Here is a 24,015-nt window from a genome sequence, read left to right as displayed (position 1 = left end):
ATAGAAATCAGAAGGTAACGGCCAGAAAATTTTAGATTTTAGCTCTATCAAGTGAAGTTGCCGTTTAGGCGGACGAGCATATGGCCCACCTCATAGTGAGTGGTTACCGTCAGGGGCAGAGCCAACCCACCGCCTACCAAATTACTATTGGCAGTAACTGTAGCGGTAAAATAAGTTAGATGGTAATGGATCTCAGTACAGTCTACCAACAAGAAACAGTTAAGCATTATTGTACGAATAACTTACGCGGCTTCTTTCAAATTACCAAGCTCGAAGCTCAGTCGCTCACCAGCATTCGGGAAGCGAACACGTCACTCCGGTGACGAAATTTCCATTCGGCATTTCAAATAGAGAAACTCGAACTTAGAATTTCCCGTGCTTCGATGCTCTCGAATATAAAGTTTTGTGTGTGTTAATTTAAAGACTGTTTTTCTGTGACAATTTTTCAAGAATTTTTTTTCGTTAAGCTAACTTTGAAATGTTCGTGTTTCGTTTTTGAAACTTCAAAATCGGTGAGTAGTAGTCGTCTATAAAATATTTCCATCATTAATTTAAGTATACTTCCTATTATTGTACAGTAATATAAAAATAATAAGAAGATGTTCATCAAAAGTCGCATGACTTAATTTCAAAGTTAAATCTAAGCGTTTCGTGTGAAACGATCTCAAACTTTTTTGTATGTCGTAGATGTAGAAGAATACACAAAGGAAGAATACATACACACTAATAGGAGACAGAAATATGTAGAACCCTGTCATAGCAGTTAGTTGGAGCACAACAAATCGCCACAAGAAGCTTTTTTTTAAATAGTCCTGCCCCTTTGTTTCATCTGCATTAAATTTGTGATTGAAAAATAATGAAACACACTAAATTATTCAAGAATAAATATCACTTGTGTGACACTCTGGTCCTTAAATTATCAGTCGCTTTAGAAAGATGTTTGTACGTAAAATCAGTAATCATTACGCCCAATGTCGTATTTATAATAACAAATACGCGTACCCGGTGTTTCCCAGTTAGTAAAATTCACTTTAGTAAAAAGTACCTTAAAGTGCTAATCCTTATAAACTATTTTATCAGAAACCGCTCAGTGTTTTTTGCAAAATTTGCGTACTTAAATTACAATATATATGTGTAATTTATGATTAAAAGTACAGACATATAGTTACATATGCATACATATACTACAATATATACATCTAGAGTTGATAAAAATAAAAAATAAAAATATTCTCTTAAGTCATTAGCAAATATTTTTTGAGTTAACGCCTTGAATGAACTTCCTATGAAAAACATTCTAATTATATCAAAGATGGTCGATAGACTAGCGATTTGCTTAATGAGAACTGATCATTGACCTTCGAAATACCAATACTAGCAATAAACATTATTGGCTATGGAATGAGCTCCCCTCCACGGTGTTTCCCGGGCGCTATGACATGTCTTTCTTCAAACGAGGCTTGTGGAGAGTATTAAACGGTAGGCAGCGTCTTGGCTCAGCCCCTGGCATTGCTGACGTCCATGAGCAACGGTAACCACTCACCATCAGGTGGGCCGTAAACTCGTCTGCCTATACGGCAATAAAAAAAATACTTCCAAAATTCTCGTTTAGAAAGAACGTTGAAGCACCCGGGTAACCAAAGCCGTGAGTTAATTCCGAAGCTTGAATATACAGATCTCTCAGACATCACGAATGGACTTTGAGCCACCGCTATTGGGATATCACACATTTAACATTAAAGTGGCTTAACTAAAAAAATATTTCTTGTGAGTCCGCACGGGTAGGTACCACCACTCTATCTATTTCTGCCGTGAAGCAGTAATGCGTTTCGGTTTGAAGGGTGGGGCAGCCGTTGTAACTATACTGAAACCTTAGAACTTATATCTCAAGGTGGGTGGCGCATTTACGTTATAGATGTCTATGGGCTCCAGTAACCACTCAACACCAGGTGGGCTGTGAGCTCGTCCACCCATCTAAGCAATAAAAAAATAATAAGAAAATGCGTTTCATACTTCGAAACAATTTGTAAAATATTCTATCAGCTTATAAAATTAAACAGTCTCTTTTAGTCCAGAATAGGACAAACGTACTCTTTCCGTGTCTTTTAAACCAAGCGCATACATTAAATAATAAAAAGATCGAAAAACTAAAAAAAATTCAATTCTTCAATTTTACATTTTTAGAGTTTACAAAAAAAAACAATAATACGGTTGCTTCGCCGCAAAAATGTTCAGTATAATCACGATTTTATTGAACAATGCTGTTCCTACTTCGTGGAAGTCGTTCATAAGTGAGTCATCGCGAAAGCCACGATACATTGAATTCGAATTAGGACAGTGTAGGTATATTAAAATTCTAGCACTCCAGGAAAGCCATCAATGTATCACGAATTCTCGGTATTGTTACGTATACCAACCGAAGTGACATCCATTGCTCTGGGCGCAATCTTTCAAGACGTTTATTTAATGGGCTTTGTTTCGTATTAAAATTTTTGATCGTACAAAACCTTCGATCGATTTCAAATTGTTTAAAATTCAACAGTCTACAAACGCTCAATAGGTAACATTTAATAGTGGAATATCTTCGGACAAGTTGACTCAGCGGTCTAAATTGGACCGCTGAGTCCGCTGAGTCAACTTGTCCGAAGATATTCCACTATTAAATGTTAAGTTGACTCAGCGGTCTAAATTGGACCCCCGTGACAACGTTGCGGCGTTGCGACGTCCGCAGCGCGCGATTGCGGTCAGGGCGGTTCGTGGATACCGCACCGTCTCGTTTGAGGCGGCGTGCGTGCTAGCTGGGACGCCTCCCTGGGACCTAGAAGCGGAGGCGCTCGCTGCGGATTACGCGTGGCGATGCGATCTCCGCTCCAGGGGGGAGCCGCGTCCCGGCGCGGCGGAAGTTCGAGCGCGGAAACTTCAATCTCGGCGTGCCGTGCTCGAGGCGTGGCCTCGCCGCCTGGCGGACCCCGCCTACGGGCGACGGACTGTCGAGGCGATCCGCCCGGTCCTCTCGGACTGGGTGAATCGCGACCGAGGACGTCTCACCTTCCAAGCGACGCAGGTGCTCACGGGACACGGCTGTTTCGGTCGCTGCCTGCACCTCGTCGCCCGGAGGGAGCCGACGCCGAAGTGCCACCACTGCAGTGGCTGCAACGAGGACACGGCGGAGCACACGCTCGCGCGCTGCACCGCTTTCGCGGAGCAGCGCCGCGTCCTCGTTGCAAAAATAGGACCGGACTTGTCGCTTCCGATCGTCGTGGCTACGATGCTCGGCAGCGACGAGTCCTGGCAGGCGATGCTCGACTTCTGCGAGTCCACCATCTCGCAGAAGGAGGCGGCGGAACGGGAGAGGGAGAGCTCTTCTTCCCTCTCGGCGCCGTGCCGCCGCCGTCGAGCCGGGGTTCGGAGGAGGGCGTTTGTCCAGCTCCAGCCCCTATGAGGAGGCAGTCTCCTCCCGGTGATGGTCACGGGGCGACCTAAGGGGGTTGAGGCTGCACCGCACGCTACCGTCACTCTAGCGCGCTGGCACCAGGAGGACGGGACGGCGCGTCGGCGGCTGCGGACTGCGATGCGGTCCGCATTTTCGTCGTCGCTGTCGTCGCCGAACATACTGTTGAAGAGCAACTCGGTCGGCGGTGTATCGCGTTCCGACCCGGCAGGCTGGTTCTGGCAAAGCGGGGTATCCCGGAACACCAGCGGCACCGCCCGGGCGGCCTGGTAGGGCCGCCGTACCGCGGAGACCGACGTCGTTGGTCGTCGACTATCGCCTCGACGACCCGTCGGTCGGGCGTCCTCGGGGTGGCGCCGCGTGTCTGGTTGTAGTGTTGACCGCGGGAACCCCCCTACTCTGAACGGGTTCTGACCCCGGACGGAGATCGGACGTCGGGTGTAAGAGTGCAGGGGAGTCGTTTAGTGGGTGGGCCCTAAAATCCTTGGGCCCGCGATCTGCTCTCAACACCTGCAGATCGTTGAGTCTGACATACCCCGCGCGCCCCCTAGGCGCGGGGACCTCGTAGGAGGTTAGGCTCCCGGCCCGAAAAAAAAAAAAAAAAAAAACGGTCTAAATTACCTAAAATACCCTTATCGTGATAGAATATGCATCTACAAAATTGATCAATTAGCATAGCTGTATCGGTAATTAAAGATTATTTTCCGTTTTAGTTTTAGAATCAGTTGATGTACTTATTTTGTTCACATACAACCTTCATTGCGGCCTGAGAGTAATGTACCCGATATCGCCTCTCCTAATATTTAAATGCAATCCAAACTCTTAGCCATATGGACTCACTGGGCCCCAAAATTTTTTTGGTAAAATACCATCAAAACATTTTTTTTTTCTTTGTCCGATCACTCTTGTCAGAGCGGTCGTAGTGGTCAGTCAGTAAAGCTGTGGGCAGTCATCAGTGGGCAGATATTCTGCGGCTCACGGGCAATCGCCACTTTTCTGTATTTGTGGTGAGCCTGGTACACTCATGTAAATAGCTCCCAACTTGACTTGATCGCATGGGCAACCTTTCAGCAACAAATATGCGAGTTCAATTTTTTTTTTTTTATTGCCTTTGTAGGCAGACGAGCATACGGCCTAACTGATGGTAAGTGGTCACCGTCGCTCATGGACGTCAGCAATGCCAAGGGCAGAGCCAAGCCGCTGCCTACCAAAATAGAATCAAGAATAATAGAAGAAATAAGATCAAAATGTAAATATTATTGTTTCAAAAGCAGTCCATTCCCTCAAATCAGAACGTTAAAAATCCACATCTTATGTTTTAAGCAAAAAACTAGACTCAACAGCTTTTTTTTCTGTTCTTTATCAACACTTTAGATAATAAAGTGGGGAGTGGAAAAATATTCTAACTCTCGGCTTATTTTTTCTTTATACTCTGATATTCTTATATATTAACTTAGTATGTTCATAATATGTATTTTGATTTGAAATGCTTTCCATTTTTACTTGTTATATGGTTTTGTATTTACTATGCTTTAATTAAGCGAATTGTTTCCATTAAATGTCAATGACGTTGTTACAAAAGGACAATTTCCAAGATAGTTTTTCTGTGTTTTCCTGCAGACGACATAGTTCACAGAGCATTATTGTCTTTCGAGGAAAAATTCCATCATTTCCACGAACCATAGAGTACATGTTCTTAAAATTCCTCTGAAGCAGTAGTGTTTTTTTTTATGCCTTAGATGGGTGGACGAGCTCACAGGCCACCTGGTATTAAGTGGTTACTGGAGCCCATAGACATCTACAACGTAAATGCGCCACACATCTTGAGATATAAGTTCTTAGATCTCAGTATAGTTACAACGGCTGCCCTACTCTTCAAACCAAAACGCATTACTGCTTCACGGCAGAAATAGGTAGGGTGGTGGTACCTACTCGTGCGGACTCACAAGAGGTCCTACCACCAGTATTGTTAGAAGTCATAATTTTAAAATTTCGTATTCTCTTAAAGAATTAAGCACATATTTTTTTTTTTTCAAATATTACAATGTTTTTATCGACTCATTTTCCCTCATCATTAGCACATTTCTTCCATCTTGAGGTACGATGTTTTTGCAATAGTGCTCTGGGGATCTGTACTTTACAAAGTTTATGAAGGCCGCTTTCTCCACCGTTTCCTGATAACAATTTTTTTCCTTTTTTTGTTATTTTATTGCTTGCTGCTGAAAAAACTCACAGTTCACCTGATGTTAAGTGGTTACCGGGACCATAGACATAAACAACGCAAATGCCGCCATCAATCTTGAAATATGAGAATAGAACTCATTCTATGGTCTCTTTTTTACAGTACAATGACTGTCTCACCCTTTAAGCCGAATCGCGTCACTGCTTCATGACAGAAATGGGCAGGACGGTGGTACCTATCCGTGCGGACTCACAATCCGTGTATCACTAATAATTACGGAAATTATATTTATTGCTGGTTTGATTTTTATTAGACGCTTTTTTCCTTCACCGTCGAAGTCGATCGTAAACATTTGTTAAGTACGTATTTCATTAGAACATTTGGTACCTGCCTGCGGGATTCAAATACCTACACAGTTTCATCGCTTGATACGAATGCAACGGGTATCTTATTATCCTTTAAGCCACGACTTCAAAGAGAGAGATTTCCTTGCAAGAAATTGTCCGAATTGCCGAGAAAATTTGAATTCGGCTGTAATGTTAGGATAGTTCTCGATCGTTAGAAGGTCTAGCGATAGTGTGGAACAGTAATAGCGAAAATCGATTGACTAGTCCCCTTATCTGAGAGTCATTATTTGGGGATTTTCGCGATTTACATAAAAGACAATTGACAAGTCAAGCCCCTTTATCCGATAGTCATTATTTGAGGATTTTCGTGATTTATAACTGCTAATTTTGATGTACCAAAAAATTAAATATGGACAATACCATCTACTATGTGCATTTTTAGGTTTTCATTATCATAGACTCTACTCTGCCCTGCAAGTCACAATTCAATCTATCTTAATTTTCACATACATACTCATCACACCAGAACATTTTCAGTGCATATTCAGATCTATTAATGAAGCATCAATTTCTCGACAATTAATTAAGACAAACTGTGACGCTAATACCTTAGTCCTTCATTAAGGATCACCTATAAGCATTTATTTTAACTAGTGGCCCCGCAGTAGTCGAAATTCGACTACAATTAATTGAAATTATAACTTTAAGCATTATTATGGTTCTATTGTCAAACACTATTATACTTCGATAATAACTAGTCAGGTCATAGGTAAGTATTGTCACACAGTAAAAACTTTTTTTTTAGAATGCTGGCCACAAAAAAGTTTATTGAATTTGAATTTCGAATTGTTCATTAAAATAAAAATGTATACTTTTAGAATTTTAGTAATTTTTAAATACGGAGTGGACGCTTAAAGAAGACCGTGTTGCAGTTATTGCGTTGCATCGTTGCGGTTACGCGCCAATTCAAATTTTTAACATACTGAAAAATTTGAATATAACCAAAAGATTCGTTTATCGTACCATCAAACGATACAATGAAGACTTTAGTGTAGATGACAGGTCAAGAAGTGGTCGCCCTCGGTCTGTTAGGACTCCAGCAGTGATAAAAGCTGTGAAGGCGCGAATTCAAAGAAATCCCAAACGTAAGCAGAAACTGTTGGCCCTTCAGATGGGGTTAAGCAGAACCAAGGTGAAAAGGGTGTTAAATGAAGACTTAGGGCTTCGGGCATATCGAAGAAAAACAGGACATCGTTTGAATGCTCGTCTAATGGACCTGAGACTGAAGTGATGCCGCGCTTTGTTGAAGCGGTACGCGGGAAAAAAATATCGGGAAATTCTTTTTTCGGATGAAAAATTTTTTACCGTAGAAGAGAGCTACAACAAACAAAATGATAAGGTGTACGCACACAGTAGTGAAGAAGCGAGCTACCGTATTCCGCGTGTCCAACGAGGTCATTTTCCATCCTCGCTCATGGTATGGTTGGGAGTTTCTTATTGGGGCTTAACAGAGGTACATTTTTGTGAGAAAGGTGTAAAAACGAATGCAGTTGTATATCAAAATACAGTCCTGACAAACCTTGTGGAACCTGTTTCTCATACCATGTTCAATAACAGGCACTGGGTATTCCAACAAGATTCGGCGCCAGCTCATAGAGCGAAGAGCACACAAGACTGGCTGGCGGCGCGTGAAATCGACTTCATCCGGCACGAAGACTGGCCCTCCTCCAGTCCAGATTTGAATCCGTTAGATTACAAGATATGGCAACACTTGGAGGAAAAGGCGTGCTCAAAGCCTCATCCCAATTTGGAGTCACTCAAGACTTCCTTGATTAAGGCAGCCGCCGATATTGACATGGACCTCGTTCGTGCTGCGATAGACGACTGGCCGCGCAGATTGAAGGCCTGTATTCAAAGTCACGGAGGTCATTTTGAATAAACTTTAGTGTCATAAGAATCTATGTTTTGTTAAGTTCATTTTGGTATATGAATGGTTACATAATGAATAAACTTGTTTCAATTATTTTACATTAAACATGTGACAGAATTTATGACCTGACTAGGTATAATCACAGTATTCGCCAAAACTGCACTATAGATCAATAATATTAAAAACAAACAATATTAATCTATTTTCAATTCGACCACAGACTTTAAACAATAACAAAAGTTTCCCAATTGACAGTAAACAAAGAGAATTTTTTTATGTATGTGTTGTGTGAAATACATGGTAGTGTGTGTCATGTTTTCTTTATTGTTTTAAAGTATATTTTATGCATTATTCTAAAAAAATATTAGCATTGTGCACTCCTTCTGTATATTCTCTATAAGTGTGAGAAATTTCATACTCCTCCGTCTGCCCAATTTTCGTAAAAAGGTTTACAAAGTTTTTGCTTCACGTATTAATATATAGATACTACGTCATATTTTAATACTACGTCATTTCCGTTAGTACCTGGTTTTCCTTGGGGTTTATTTAAAACTTACCTGGTATTTGAAAATTAACGGAACGCTTTGAAAATTCAAAACAACGGTCTGTGGGTGACTCACATGTATTTTTTTTTATTTTTCATTATAATTACACTACACAACAATACGTACATACATACATACTTTATTTTATATGAACACATTCATGTAGCACACAATCATACAAAACATTATTTACACTATACAAAATTAATTCACAAGCACAGTCAAAGCAAAGACATTATAATTAATATTACAGACAACCTAAGACAACTAAACGGTCAGTGTCTAGTCCATACTTCAAGATATTATCGAGCTTATTAAGCGGGTGGAGCAGTGGCTCAAAATATGTCCTGCCATGTATAGAGTCTACATTTGAGATTTGAATTTCTTAGTGTGGGCAGTAAGTAAGATTCGCTTGGCCAAGAATATGTAGTGACCGAAAACTTAATCTGAACCGTTAGCTCTTCAATCTATATTGAAGATAAATATATTTTACTTTAACATTCAGAACATAAAAACGAAAAACTTAGTTGTAGCAGCTATTAATGGCGTTGAATGAAAAATATCTCACGTTATTTGGATACCAGAGCACATTTATTTTATATGAAAGGTATTTTTTTTTATAATTTCGGTTAAATTCGGTAGACAGCAGGTTGGCTCTGCCCCTGGCATTGCTGATGTCCATGAGCGACAGTAACCACTAACCATCATGTGGGCCGTGTGCTCGTCTGCCTACAAGGATATTAAAAAAATAATAATAATGAAATAATAAATTTGGAATATATCCTTATATTTTTATAATGAGAACTTTGTGAAGATAAATGTCATCTTATTGTCTTAGAAGACAAGCTGAATATTCAGAAAAAGCTTAAACTAGTAAAAGCGTAATTGAAAAGGCAATAAAAATTATATCAGAGTGAGACTTACAACACATTTCATTTCAATAAAATCAAGATCAAATTTATGTCCATAATGTTCTAACAACGGTTTTGTGATAAATTAATATTTCGTAAATTGTGTGCTTGGAGACAGAAAATTAATTTCGTTTCTGTCTTAGCGGGAATATTAATGTAATCTTTGTTTAATGTACGAGGAAAATACTGTGGCAATTAAAAAAAATAAAAACGTGTGGCACTCGTAACTGCTGCGGTAAAGCATAGCATTTTTTATCAACTTATGCAATTATAATTAGACAATGATAATTTAATATTAAAACAATAATAATACAATAAGACCACGCTATATTAAACATTAATAAAAACAAAACTATAACTGTCCCCTTGACATTCATAAGCTAGACCGCGCGAGAGAGAGATGGGCAGACTTTTCATGATGCGCATGCAGTGTGACGTCACGCCACGCGCTTATTCACAAACACTACACAAGCGCAACGTGAGAATGTGTTGAACGCCGCCTACATGGTAGGCGAGTGAGGGGTGTAAGGTTTTTTTCGTTACGGAATTTCATGATTCCGCTCTCAAGCCGCGCTCAAGGCCCACGATAAAACCTATGCAATAGCTTAAAAATAAAATCGTTATTCTGTGTTATAATGTAGGTACAATATTTCAGTTAATATATTTCGTTAAGAGGAAGTCACCGCCGAAATAATAAGTACCACTCCAAAAGAAATTCGTTTTATAAGCACTCCGTTATCGTGCTCAAAGCTTTTAATTTCGATAATGGAAAATATGAACGGAAAACTCTTACTAACTTTGATTTTCTTTTATTTTGGCGCGTGAATGGTTGAACGAGTACACTGCCCGCATGGTGTTAAGTGAACACCGGAGCCCATGACAGAATCATTTTTATTTATTTATTTATAAGGCACACAATACACATTACAAACTGAAAAAAAGATTAACCACAAAAAACAACAAGTAAAAAATCTGACTTGAAACATAAGCCATGTGTGCACAACTAATCAAAATAAATACACTAAATAAACAATATTCCTTACAACTAAAATAAGATAAAATAATATGATAACGAAAACTAATCTTAAAATGTTACGAAAGCAATTCTACTCACAATAAAGACTAAACAATTTTTTTTATTGCTTACGTCAGACGACTCCCAAGAGGTCCTACCACCAGTGATAATACGTACTAAACAAATGTTCACGATTGACTTCCACATTGAAGGAATAACATCGTGTAATAAAAATCAAACCCGCAAAATTATAGTTTGCGTAATTACTGGTGGCAGGACCACTTCTGCGTCCGCACGGGTAGGTACAACCACCCTGCCTATTTCTGCCGTGAAGCAGTAATGCGTTTCGGTTTGAAGGGTGGGGCAGCCGTTTTAACTATATAACTGAGACCTTAGAACTTATATCTCAAGGTGGGTGGTGCATTTACGTTGTAGATGTCTATGGGCTCCGGTAACCACTTAACACCAGGTGGGCTGTGAGCACGTCCACCCATCTAAGCTATAAAAAAAAAAAACATAATGACTGCCTCATAAAGCAAACGATTTTACCTCCCATCTGATGTCAAGTGCTCACCTGGGTGCTTAGTGCGAGTTTTTTAACGTTCTCGATAGCGTAAAAGTTAAGTCAAATTTATATGCAGTTGTAACAGCGCCCCAAGTTTTTTAACGTTCTCGATAGCGTAAAAGTTAAGTCAAATTTATATGCAGTTGTAACAGCGCCCCAAGTTTTTTAACGTTCTCGATAGCGTAAAAGTTAAGTCAAATTTATATGCAGTTGTAACAGCGCCCCAAGTTTTTTAACGTTCTCGATAGCGTAAAAGTTAAGTCAAATTTATATGCAGTTGTAACAGCGCCCCAAGTTTTTTAACGTTCTCGATAGCGTAAAAGTTAAGTCAAATTTATATGCAGTTGTAACAGCGCCCCAAGTTTTTTAACGTTCTCGATAGCGTAAAAGTTAAGTCAAATTTATATGCAGTTGTAACAGCGCCCCAAGTTTTTTAACGTTCTCGATAGCGTAAAAGTTAAGTCAAATTTATATGCAGTTGTAACAGCGCCCCAAGTTTTTTAACGTTCTCGATAGCGTAAAAGTTAAGTCAAATTTATATGCAGTTGTAACAGCGCCCCAAGTTTTTTAACGTTCTCGATAGCGTAAAAGTTAAGTCAAATTTATATGCAGTTGTAACAGCGCCCCAAGTTTTTTAACGTTCTCGATAGCGTAAAAGTTAAGTCAAATTTATATGCAGTTGTAACAGCGCCCCAAGTTTTTTAACGTTCTCGATAGCGTAAAAGTTAAGTCAAATTTATATGCAGTTGTAACAGCGCCCCAAGTTTTTTAACGTTCTCGATAGCGTAAAAGTTAAGTCAAATTTATATGCAGTTGTAACAGCGCCCCAAGTTTTTTAACGTTCTCGATAGCGTAAAAGTTAAGTCAAATTTATATGCAGTTGTAACAGCGCCCCAAGTTTTTTAACGTTCTCGATAGCGTAAAAGTTAAGTCAAATTTATATGCAGTTGTAACAGCGCCCCAAGTTTTTTAACGTTCTCGATAGCGTAAAAGTTAAGTCAAATTTATATGCAGTTGTAACAGCGCCCCAAGTTTTTTAACGTTCTCGATAGCGTAAAAGTTAAGTCAAATTTATGTGCAGTTAGAACAGCGCTCCTAGCGGCAAACGTAGGCAAAATTTGAATTTACTTTTACGCTATACTAAACACACTGATCTCATAGGCAGCTCGGAAGTTTGTTGATGATTGCAAACGAAGTAGCGTAACCGTCACTTGTTTTGGCATTATTTATTAATACTCAGTACAATCCAGAAGATTTCAAGTCAAGTCTGCGACTTTTAACTTCCTATTTATAATCAGGCATGTCAGGAATGCATAAATGACAGCTCTGGCGGGACGTCATAATGTGTAGAATAACTCCAACCCGTGCGTGTCGATAAAGTTGTCCAAAAAACACTTATCGGAAAGTGAGCAACTTGATGTAAATTACGGCATGCTGTCTTCACCGGCCCGTATTATTTAGGAGATTTTTATTTATTTATTTTTTATTGCTTAAATGGGTGGACGAGCTCACAGTCCATCTGGTGTTAAGTGGTTACTGGAGTCCATGGACATCTACAATGTAAATGCGCCACCCACCTTGAGATATAAGTTCTAAGATCTCAGTATAGTTACAACGGCTGCCCCACCCTTCAAACCCAAACGCATTACTGCTTCACGGCAGAAATAGGCGGGGCGGTGGTACCTACCCGCGCGGACTCACAAGCGGTCCTACCACCAGTAATGTCACTGACTTTTAAACCTGAGGTCATATTAATACATCGTAAACTGAACGATAAATACCTCTATGCGTAATTTGCTCGAAACTAATCAAATCAGTAAGTGTTTACACCCTCTAAGCACTTGTTTTAGGAAACGTGCGGTGCATATAAATAAATGTTAAATGCCAATAATAGTCGCTACAAATGAATTACTGTTAGGTAAAATTATTGGTATTCTAATGACTATATTGAGAAAAGTATTTTTGATGACATTAGATTTTTTTTAAGCTTGAAGTACGGAGTAATCTTTAATTATGTAGAGAATTTCATAAGAGATAGATTCTTGTATATTTAAACCAAAATCTATCTCTTATGAAATTCATCGTATTGATGATTTGTTTTTATAATATGATTTATAATAACTAGAGATCCCGCAGTAGTCGAAATTCGACTATAATTAATTGGAATTGTAAGTTTGTACACTATTATGATTGTATTTTACACTTCTATGATCACAAATTTCGCCAAGGCTACACTATAGAAAAATATTAATAACTAGCGACCCGCCCTCGCTTCGCTTCGGAAACATTAAAACACATGAAACCAAAAAAATTAAATAAAAAATAAAATAAAAAAAGTAGCCTATGTTCATCAGGGACAATGTCGGCTTCTAATGGAAAAAGAATTTTTCAAATCGGTCCAGTTGTTTCGGAGCCTATTCGAAACAAACAAACAAACAAACAAATCTTTCCTCTTTATAATATTAGTATAGAAGCACAAACAATATTTAATCTATTCTCAATTTGACAACAGACGTCAAGAACAAAAGTTTGACAATAAATAGTATGCAAGCGTGTGTGCGTCAAATACATAGTATGTAGTGTGTGTAATGTTTTCTTTATTGATTTAATGTATCTTTTATGAAGTAAAAATACATAAAATCAATAAAAAAAACATTACACACAATCTACCATACATTGACACACACACGCGTTCATGCATACTATTTGTTTATTGTCAAACTTTTCTTATCGTTTAAAGTCTGTGGTAAAATTGATAGTCTTTGACAATAGAATCATAATCTATACCTACTAATATATAAATCTACAGTGGTTTTTACGGATGGTCCGGTATAACTACTGAACCATGCATCCGATTGACTTGAAACTTGGTATCCATCTAGAAAATACATGTACTTAATGCATAGACTAATATTTATATGAATGTTGGACTACCTAATAATAATGACAATAAATAATAAAGTTAATTTTAAATTCCCAGCGAAGCGGGCGAGGACGGCTAGTAGTCTACAAAGTTATAATTTCTATTAATTATATTCGAATTTCGACTACCGGGGGACCACTAGTTAGAATAAATTAAGAATGTATTCAGCTAACAACGAAGAAATACATGTTTTTCTTTTATGAAGATATTTGACCAAACTCACGGTCCATTGGATTTTAATGGCTAAAGGAGTCCATACCAAAACACCGTCGAAGCTTTCGTTGTATTCGGTCAGTCAGTGTGGCTCAGCTGAATTGTTCCCGGATGAATAATTCTGTTCAGCAAATAAATCCAATACTATCTAGTTCTATCTAGTTTCCAGATACAAGGCGGACTATTTTACAGATATGAATAGAGTAATGTAGACTGTAGTACAAATTAAGTCACACATTTGACTTTGAAACGCTAATATAACTATAACTTTGCAATTCTTTTTAAGACAAAAACCATTACAACATTAGAAATCGTAACAAGAAGGCATGACGAGGGATAATATATGCTCATCAATCTTTCCCTTCAAGTGACTCGTGTGTAGAAACAGTTCACAAACCTCCATCCAAAGAGGATTGTGATGAAAAATGACGACTCTACCCGCGCTCCCTCTTATCAGTCTATTTGTCAATGTCATAATAAGTTTTTCTAGCTAAGTCCATTTGCCTTCATGCAGAAGATGGCTGTTGGAACTGTCGATAACTCCATTCCGGCAAAACGAAAACTCTGACTTTACGGAGTGAGGTCGGGTCTTTCTGGATTTTGTAACTGTGTTCTGCGTATCGTATGTATTGTCCGTGTGAAGTGATCTAAGAAATTGTCTGAGATGATTCCTTTCTGATTCCTTCTTTTTAGCCTAGCACCATCTGCCAACACGTCAGAAGTCACCTACACCACTTAGAACTACTGCATTCATCCGCAATCCCTTTCTAGATGTGTTTTTTTCACGTACAAGCCTACTTTAGAATTAGGCGCACCATACGATATTTCCTGAGGGCTATGACCTGATCTTCTTCAAATCGGGTTTGAGGAGAGTCCGCAGCGGAAAGTAATAGCTTGACTACACTTCACTCACCATCAGTGACTCATCAGGCTCTTCATCAAATTGTTTAATCTCTTTAATTCAACATCACCCAATCTAAATTTAGTCAATTTAATTCTCACCGTGCGATATTTCCGAAAATATAATCTAAACTAAATTTGAATAATTCGTATACAAACGACTACGTTACCCGCTTTAGATCTCGAAGTACGTACTATCTAAATTTAAATGCAAAACAGCACGAAAATTGCCTTACAGCCTTCTTACTTGGGGCCAAGCAATAATTATACCGTTGGCAAACAATAAATTAGCTTAGGCAATTGGCTATGCTGAATTATGAAACCTATCTATTGTTATATGTAAGTTTTGTGTTGACATTGACGTTGACGATACGACGATCGATATATCAGATCGATCGATCGATATATCAGACGATATATCAGATCAGCATTCAACCAGAAGAGGGAGCCACAAGTGGGAAAAAAAAAAGAAACGTGTTTTTGTTCTCGATCGGAATAAAATATATAATTCATTAAAACTCTTTGTGAATTTGCTTTATTATAAAACAAAAAAGGACGATTCAAGTTTGAATACAAGAATAGTAAATTAATATTTTATTGTAAATTTGTATTGTTAAATTGTAAATTAATAATAATATTTTACTGTCGATTCTCTGTTTTAGGTTAGTTATTATTTCATTAGTTGATATTTGTTAAGCAAAATATATCTGTATTTGATAAATTTTGATGATAAAAACTCTGTTTTAGATGAATTACGTAGTGTTTTGCTTTAATAAGAAATATAATAGGTTATCTTATATATAGATTTATAGTTGGATGAGCAAATCTAGCTGCTGAACAATGTTTACCGAACCGTACTATGCTTACCGGATATCACAGCTCGAATTCCTCCTCCTACCTCGATACATGTTCCCGGGTTGGCTCTCGGGCGGAGATCGGATGTCATTTCAAATAAACCAAGCCGTTTAGTAGATGGGCCTCCTTCAGCCCAGCCTTTACCATATTTGGCTGTAGAATCCCGCAATTCCCGCAAGTTTCCATGTTGCGGGAATCTCAACGAAAGTTAGATTAGGAAGGTTTAGGGTCCTGACATTACAAAAAGGTGTGTGGTGTCGTGGGACACCGGATAGGAACGGAGTTCCTTATTATAAAAATATTAATTTTAAGTTCTATTCGAGGTATAAAGAAAATAAAAGTGGAGATTTCGCAACAACCCACGGTCATTCGGTAACGTGCGAACTTATTGTGGTACACTTCATTCACGGGTTTTTTCTAAAGAGTTAGTGTATTGCGCAAACGAACGCTCTGAGATCGTGGTCAATGAATGATAAAAAATATGTTATTTTTTGTACGTTATTACAAAGTTAAGTGGTACACTGTGTGCATTACTATTTTGTACGTTATTACAAAGTTAAGTCGTACACTGTGTGCATTACTAATAAAAATCTTACGTTACGGACGTTTTTCCCGGTTAGGGTAACCCTGCATCGGCCCATAAGGAACTTCGTTCAAAAAAGGTACATGCATAAGTAATTTATTTTTTATAGCTGATCTATAATTATATTTACGGCTGATATTACAGACTGTGTCGCCGGTACAGGTTAGCTCTTCCACTTGGCCTATTTCTGCCGCGAAACAATAATGCGTATTCAAGAGCGTTTATGCTCTTTAGTAAGAGAGCATCAGTTTTGTGAGTTCGTGTGTCCATCTAAAGCTGAAAAGAGAGCTATAATCAAAACTACTTTCACGACCTAATATCAAGATTACCTCTTCGTGGTCAGACTATTAAAAACTTCTAATTTATTTTTTAACATCTCAAAGATTACTTTTAAGCCGAAAAAGGGAGTAATGACCAATGTAATCATAAAATACCCTAACACAAGTACGACTTTTTTTTCTTCAGTCCAGCCTTCGTCATGAGCACCATTAACACAAAGCAGCTCTAATTAAATTCATTCAACTGCATATTTCCAGTGCAGCGATCCAGATAGGTAATAATTCGATTTCGATAATGCTGCGGCATAGCGTATGCGAATGGTTCATGTGGCCAAATGTGGAATATTGTTCGAGAAAATCAACAGGGTTGGGCGGAACTATGATAATAATGTATTTTAAATTATTGCTGAAACTCAATTCCATTCCTTTAAATTAACGGCCGTCTGGTGTAGTGGTAAGTGACATGGTCACTACACAAGGGGGTCGCGGGTTCGAATCCCGCCAAGGGAAGATATTTGTATGATAAATATAAAATGTCTTTTCCAGGGTTATGGATGTATATTAAATATGTGTATGTGTATAATAAAAATCTTAAATTTATTTCCGTTCTCTGGTACCTGCAACACAAGTTCTTTACGAACTTATCACGGGACGAATACATTTTTACTGAGTGAGTGAGTGAAGCAATAATGCGTTTCGGTTTGAAGGGCGGGGCAGTCGTTGTAACTATACTGAGACCTTAGAACTTATATCTCAAGATGTGTGGCGCATTTATGTTGTAGATGTCTATGGACTCCAGTAACCACTTAACACGAGGTGGGCTGTGAGCTCATCCACACACCTAAGCAATAAAATTACAAATAAAAGCTACACATGCTATTTATATAACAATTAGCCATTACCCGCGGCTTCACCCGCGTGGTTTGGGAGGAAGTAAAGGAACCAATGTAGCTTCTTGTGGGAATGATAATATAATGTATTTTTAGGATAAAAGATAGTTAAAAGTGTGACTTTCAAAAAAATCTAGATCCGTTGCTTCGTTTCGACGTAAAAGAAGGACAAACAAACAAACACCCAAATACTTTCACACTTATAATATTAGTATGGATAACAATATTACAACAGAAACCTGCCCTACAGTTCAAAAACAACTATACCGAGCTTCATAATCCGATAAACGACTTAAAAACACATAGATTAAGACAAAGAAACATTTATATTTATGTATTTGTTCTAAACATTTATATGATGAAACATCAATGTCTTAAATAGTCTGAAAAGCCCTGGAGTCTCGGCGAACTCAATAATGCATAGTGCTTTCTGAAATGTGTCTAAGTTCTATTTGAATTTACGATACAGCGACGAGAGAAATGTTGTAAATACAAGAAACTTTGAAAATATAGGTACACGTTTATTTACATTTGACGTAAAAGAGACGCGTAGCTTCGGACGATACGAATTACTTAGAACATATAATTTCTAGTTTACCGGTGGCAGGGTAAATTGAATTCTATATAAATACGGTATTAAGATGTTATTAGAACTTGTCCCTCGTGCCGCAAAGTGAGTGGCGGTGTTGACGTTGCGATTTCTATAGACTCATGTAGTCACTTAACACTAGATCAGCCGTGAGCTCTTCAGTTCGTTGAATGGACCAGAAAATAAATCATTATTTTTTAAGTAAAAATTTCTTTAAAATGTTTGTTTCGAAAGTCAATGAAACGAAAAAGCGACAGTAAAAAGAGACAGACACATAAATTCATAAGATTTAACGTGAGAGTAAATGAGATAGGAAGCATTGTACGGTGTTTCTTAAATTGGTGGTTCTCTTTGTGCTCTGCTTCATGCCTAATATTTGTACATTCTGAATAAATCTATCTAATATATACGAATAAAATGTAAAATAATTATCAAGCTTTGTATCACTATCATTATTACTAAAACATACAATTATCCTCTTCCCGAAATTTTACATTCGTCTCATTATCTTGAAGCCAAAATTCTTGAAGGTTTCACTTTTACCACGTGTGAATTGCACATGTTTTTTTCAAACTTATTAGATAATATGATAATATAACAGTGTAACTAGTAATTCTTCATGAATATAAAGAACAATTAGGGCTTGCAAAAATGTGGAAATTTTAAATTAAATTTCTGGCTGCCGCACAGCCCTATTTATCCTGATCACTAACGGTCACTAATCACATAGACGTGCAATGTGCACTTAATGTGTCTTTCCTCAAATAAATCTATATGGCTAAAAGCTTTTAATGTGAACACAATAATTATTGCGTTTGTTGTGTTGAAAATTACGAGACCGCCAAAGAAACAAGAGACCTTAGATGAGTGGAAGAGCTCGCAGCCCACCTGGTGTTAAGTGGTTACTGGAGCCCATAGACATCTACAACGTAAATGCGCCACCCAATAAGTCCTAAGGTCTGAAGTATAGTTACAACGGCTGCCCCACCCTTCAAACCGAAACGCATTACTGCTTCACGGCAGAAATAGGCAGGGTGGTGATACCTACCCGTGCGGACTCACAAGAGGTCCTACCACTAGTAAACCACCACCTACCACCAGTAAGTATCGTCTGTTAAATTGCCATTTATACAATAATGTGGATTTATGGCCACCAGTTCATCACACCACGCGTGGGGCCTGCCTAAGAGTCGTACACATTAAACAATTTGCAGCAAACACCTCCGTCGCTCTCTTAGCGATTAGTCTTCCACAATATCCATTCTTCAAATTATTTTTATAAGATGCCAGAGCGCATCTTTAACGCCACTGCTGTCGGTCGTAGACAATGCCTACGCTCTAGGAAAGGCATCGCTACGAAGCGAGGTCGGTGACGGTGGCGTAGAATTCCAAGAGATCTCTATTTGTTTTTGAAGTCGTCGTGGCCTAACGGATAAGACGTCCGGTGCATTTGCATTCGTGTTGAGCGCGATGCACCGGTTTTCGAATCTCAGGCTGGTACCAATTTTTCTAATGAAATACATACTAAACAAATGTTCACGATTGACTTCCACGGTGAAGGAATAACATCGTGTAATAAAAATGAAAACCCGCAAAATTATAATTTGCATAATTACTGGTGGTAGGACCTCTTGTGAGTCCGCGTGGGCAGGTACCACCACCCTGCCTATTTCTGCCGTGAAGCAGTAATGCGTTTCGGTTTGAAGGGTGGGGCAGCCGTTGTAACTATACTTCAGACCTTAGGACTTATTCGGTGGCGCATTTACGTTGTAGATGTCTATGGGCTCCAGTAACCACTTAACACCAGGTGGGCTGTGAGCTCGTCCAACCATCTAAGCAATAAAAAAAAACCTTTTGGTTAATATCTAGGGTATCTAAGGAAAATGACCTTGTATTTGCAAGTCAATTGAGGAATTTGTGACAGGGTTCATTTATGAGCAAAGGCTAAAATTCCGGGAAAGAAACAGATCATTAATAGAACCTCTGATGTATAACATAACGCTGTGATAATGACATATTATAAATCGTATAAAAGCAAATCATCAATACCATATCTAAAGATTATAGAATCTAACGCTTCTGAGCTTCTCTGCACCATCAAAGATAACTTTGAGCTTCAAGTTTAAAAAAATCTAGATTTCACCAAAAATACTTTCTTCAATGTAGTCATTAGAAAACGAATAATTTTCCCGAACAGTAACCATTTGTAGCGGCTATTGTTGGCATCTTTCAACAATACGGAGGGGGAGAGTGATCAAAGAGATGTGCTTCGCACTAAATCTGAAATACTAAAAAATATGTAAAGGTCAATCTTTGACTTTCAATTCTATCATAGATGATGTTGTCAGGTGTAAATTAAACAACTTTTATTTTGAAAAAGATATATATTTTTCAGGAAAAAAACCCATTAAAATGTGAATTAAATATAAATTAATAAATAAATAAAATCAAACACAAATGCACAGAAAGGCATGGTCATATTTTAGAATTATTCAATAAAAATAATTACAATTATCTCTTTATGTACCGCCATCCTGTTTCCTATCGCGAGTAATGATTTCCAGCTTAAAGGACGAAATAGCCATTAATACCATTGAGAATACGACCGCATATCTCAACGTGGAAGCATTCATATTTTGATGTCATTAAACTCCAGTAACTCCACTTAACACCATCGCACATCACCCCACATCGGAGCAACAAAAAGTTTCAAGGCAAACATTGACCGACCCTCATCAGGTCGCCTAAGACTTCTTTCACATTCATGTTCAAAAAGCAATATCGCGGCCATTCAAGAATCACAATATGAAACATGATCGATCCCCGCGTCAGTACTTTGGATAAGAATACTTGACGAGGTGGAAATTGCTCTTTAATACGAACGTGTTGGCTTTTGTAGGTTGATAGTTGAGTAGAATTTGTTCGAGAGGTAATTCTTTGGAAGCCGATATTGTAACATCATAAGATCGCCTTGTTGATCTAGTGTAGCAGGATGTTAGATTTGGTTTCCGTTCTCGACGAATTACTTTTTTAAAGATATAACATCTGAGTTCGCTACAAAATATAAAACTATTTACTAATGTGATTAAGATAGCCTAGCTCCTTTTTAATACGCTTTTATTAGCTTCAGACGTATGTATGTTTGTAACGGAATCTTTGAACATGATTTTGACCCCCTTCAAAACGTCGGATTAACTCAAAATTTCATATACTTATTAAGGACCAATGACAATTCAAAATAAAATAAAATATGAAAAAAAAAATTAAAATTGAAATTAAACTAAAAAATGAAAAATAAATAATAATTTAAAAAATTAACAAAATACGCTTTTCTAGGAAATCCAACTAAAAAATAGAATATAATATAGCTTTTCAGGATATTATCAAAATAACCCTTCTACTCATATCTGTTCATAAAATATTTATATAACTACTGATACCATTTTTTCTTGCACTATTTTTAATTCAAATTTATTAAAATTTATTTTCTATTTTTTGTTGGATTTTCTGTAAAAGCGTATTTCGTTAGTTTTTAAACGATTGTTTATTATTGAGTTAACATCGTACCCATTAACATCACATGTAAATGCCGTCAGCTATCAAAACGAGATAGTCTCAATTCTAATGCTAAACAAATATCAATCTGAACTGAATGACTACCCTGTGGGATTAATGTTATCGGATTAGGTAGAACGGTGCTACCTACCCATTGGTGCTTACAATACGTTCTGCAGTACACTTCTCTAATACTCAGAGAACGTTGCTGACCATTACTCATTCAATAGTCTTAGTGGCTCTGTACAATACCTACGGAAAAATATTGGAGGCGCTATTCAAGTCCAAAAATACAGCAAAGTCCACATCTAAAGGCCCATTTAACGTAATAGTATCTGAGTCAATAAACGTTAATATTGTCGCTAATGTGCGGTATGATGTCCTTCATTGCCAAAATATAAATGAGTTTTCTAATCTCCAAACTGTAACTAGTAGGACAGATAATTAGGCATATAAAGAAAACTTCTTCTTTGGAGGAATACTGCACATTGTATACCGTTATATATCTTGGGACACCAATGGTCAGAATGTTATTGTTCGGAAATTTATTGTTGAAAACTTATCTTGGAAAGGTCGTTAGCGCGATTCAGGATTCTGTTAAAATATCTTCTATTCTGTGACAACCACTGTTATATTTCTAACATTAACTGATAAACTGGAAGTAGTGGCTAGTGGAAAAATTCTTGAAAATTAATAGCCTATTACATAACTGTTACTATTACCTACTGTATAACAACTGCCCATCTATTTACTATCAGAATAGAGTTGTTTTTTAAACTGCAACCTTTTTACCTGAATATCAAGTCAAATATGGTGGTAGGGCGTATTGTGCGCCTGCACGAGTACTCATGTTTCAAATTCGTGGCGGCATTAATGCTGTAGATGTCTATGTGCTCCGGTAACTACTTATCACTAGGCGAGCCATCAGTTCGTAGGCCAAACAGAGCAATAATAAAAATTAAAAGTACTATTATACAATAATGCTAGTGTATATCTATTAAAAAACCGAATAAATCCGAGAAATATCATACCAGTTCAGAATTACAATATCAGTACTGTTAATGTAACAAGTAAAACACTAGCTCAAAGTTGCAAGCAAGAAGGTTTTCCATATGCGTTACAAAATTAATTCGTATACAACGTCACAAATATCAGTTGAAGTCTTCGTAAAATTTATCCATTTGAACAAGAAATCTCTACCGTGTGTACCTCCTCAATAACAAGAGCCTATTATCGTATTTTATGAGCTATCAAAAGCTTTTGAAAGCCGGCCTCTCCATAAACCCCTTTCGCAGCTTATGTTCGAAGTGTCGAGGCTTAAATTTGCAAACATAATACCAGATGATTTTGGTTAAACGATGCTTTGAACGAAGTAAGTGATTTGGTTACTTGGTCAAATTTAAGCGTGACCGGATCAATGCTTGAAGTGTACTAATCATTCATTCTGCCGTAATTCCATACTCTAATAATTGTAATTTTCCTTTTTCTATTTTCCTATACGTATTCGGTAACAGTATTGTTACGTCGGTAAGAGTAACGCCATCTATCGCCGAATAGTGGAACGAATATCGAAGGATCTAGTAGCACCCAGAATGCTCAAGAATTACAATGCCATCTATTTACAGATAGCGGAAACTACGACCAGAGATGTGTGGAATATTCTCGATAATTCTAGGGATGAGGTATCGGCTATAAAAGCGTTGTAGGGATGGCACGCAGTCAGTCAGTAATCGGAACTACTCGAAGCGAAACAGCGAACGGATCACCTGAAGCGAAACGGAACGAGCGAATAGAGAGTTTTAAAGTGTTTGTTGAGTGTTTTAAAGTATTTGTGAAGTGTTTAAGTATTTCAAGTGTTCAATACAGTTTTTAAGTTGTACTTTGGTGAAGTTTTATTTGTCCCGAACCCCAGCTGGTAACAGTATTCTGAATTTATTTAAAAAAATCGGTTGTCTGTAAAGTCGATTTACTGACGATAGTTGAACGCGACAACGTCATAAGAAAATACGCCTCAGAGCGAGGTAACGCCGCATGAGTCATGTTTTTTCGTGCGTGCTGCCGGCTTCATCGAATTATAAGACGTCACGTCAAAAAAACTATTGGAACTACTGGAAACTAATTTGGAATCAATTAACCACGATTCTTAACCATAATAAAAAATACATTTACAGTGTAATGAGTATATTATTATCAGCACAATATTCAAACCAATATTAATTACCTTAGTCGTCCATGGTCACAAAAACTATGCAGTTTTCGAAACTCCAGATTAAACAATAAAAG

At 37.7% G+C, this 24,015-nt stretch overlaps 1 protein-coding gene across 1 annotated transcript in view; it reads left to right on the top strand.

Annotated features, from left to right (window-relative positions):
• The first annotated feature begins 281 nt into the window (after window positions 1-281).
• LOC114245254 (uncharacterized) overlaps window positions 282-24,015 on the top strand; it is a 66,885-nt gene continuing 43,151 nt past the window's right edge. Inside the window, exon 1 of the mRNA XM_028177356.2 lies at window positions 282-512. The gene's annotated coding sequence lies outside the window, so the exon portion shown is untranslated. The remainder of the gene's footprint in view (window positions 513-24,015) is intronic.

This window comes from Bombyx mandarina, chromosome 09 (genome assembly GCF_030267445.1).
Source record: "Bombyx mandarina strain Sakado chromosome 09, ASM3026744v2".
Taxonomy (NCBI): domain Eukaryota; kingdom Metazoa; phylum Arthropoda; class Insecta; order Lepidoptera; family Bombycidae; genus Bombyx; species Bombyx mandarina.
This window is presented reverse-complemented; position numbering and strand designations above follow the sequence as displayed.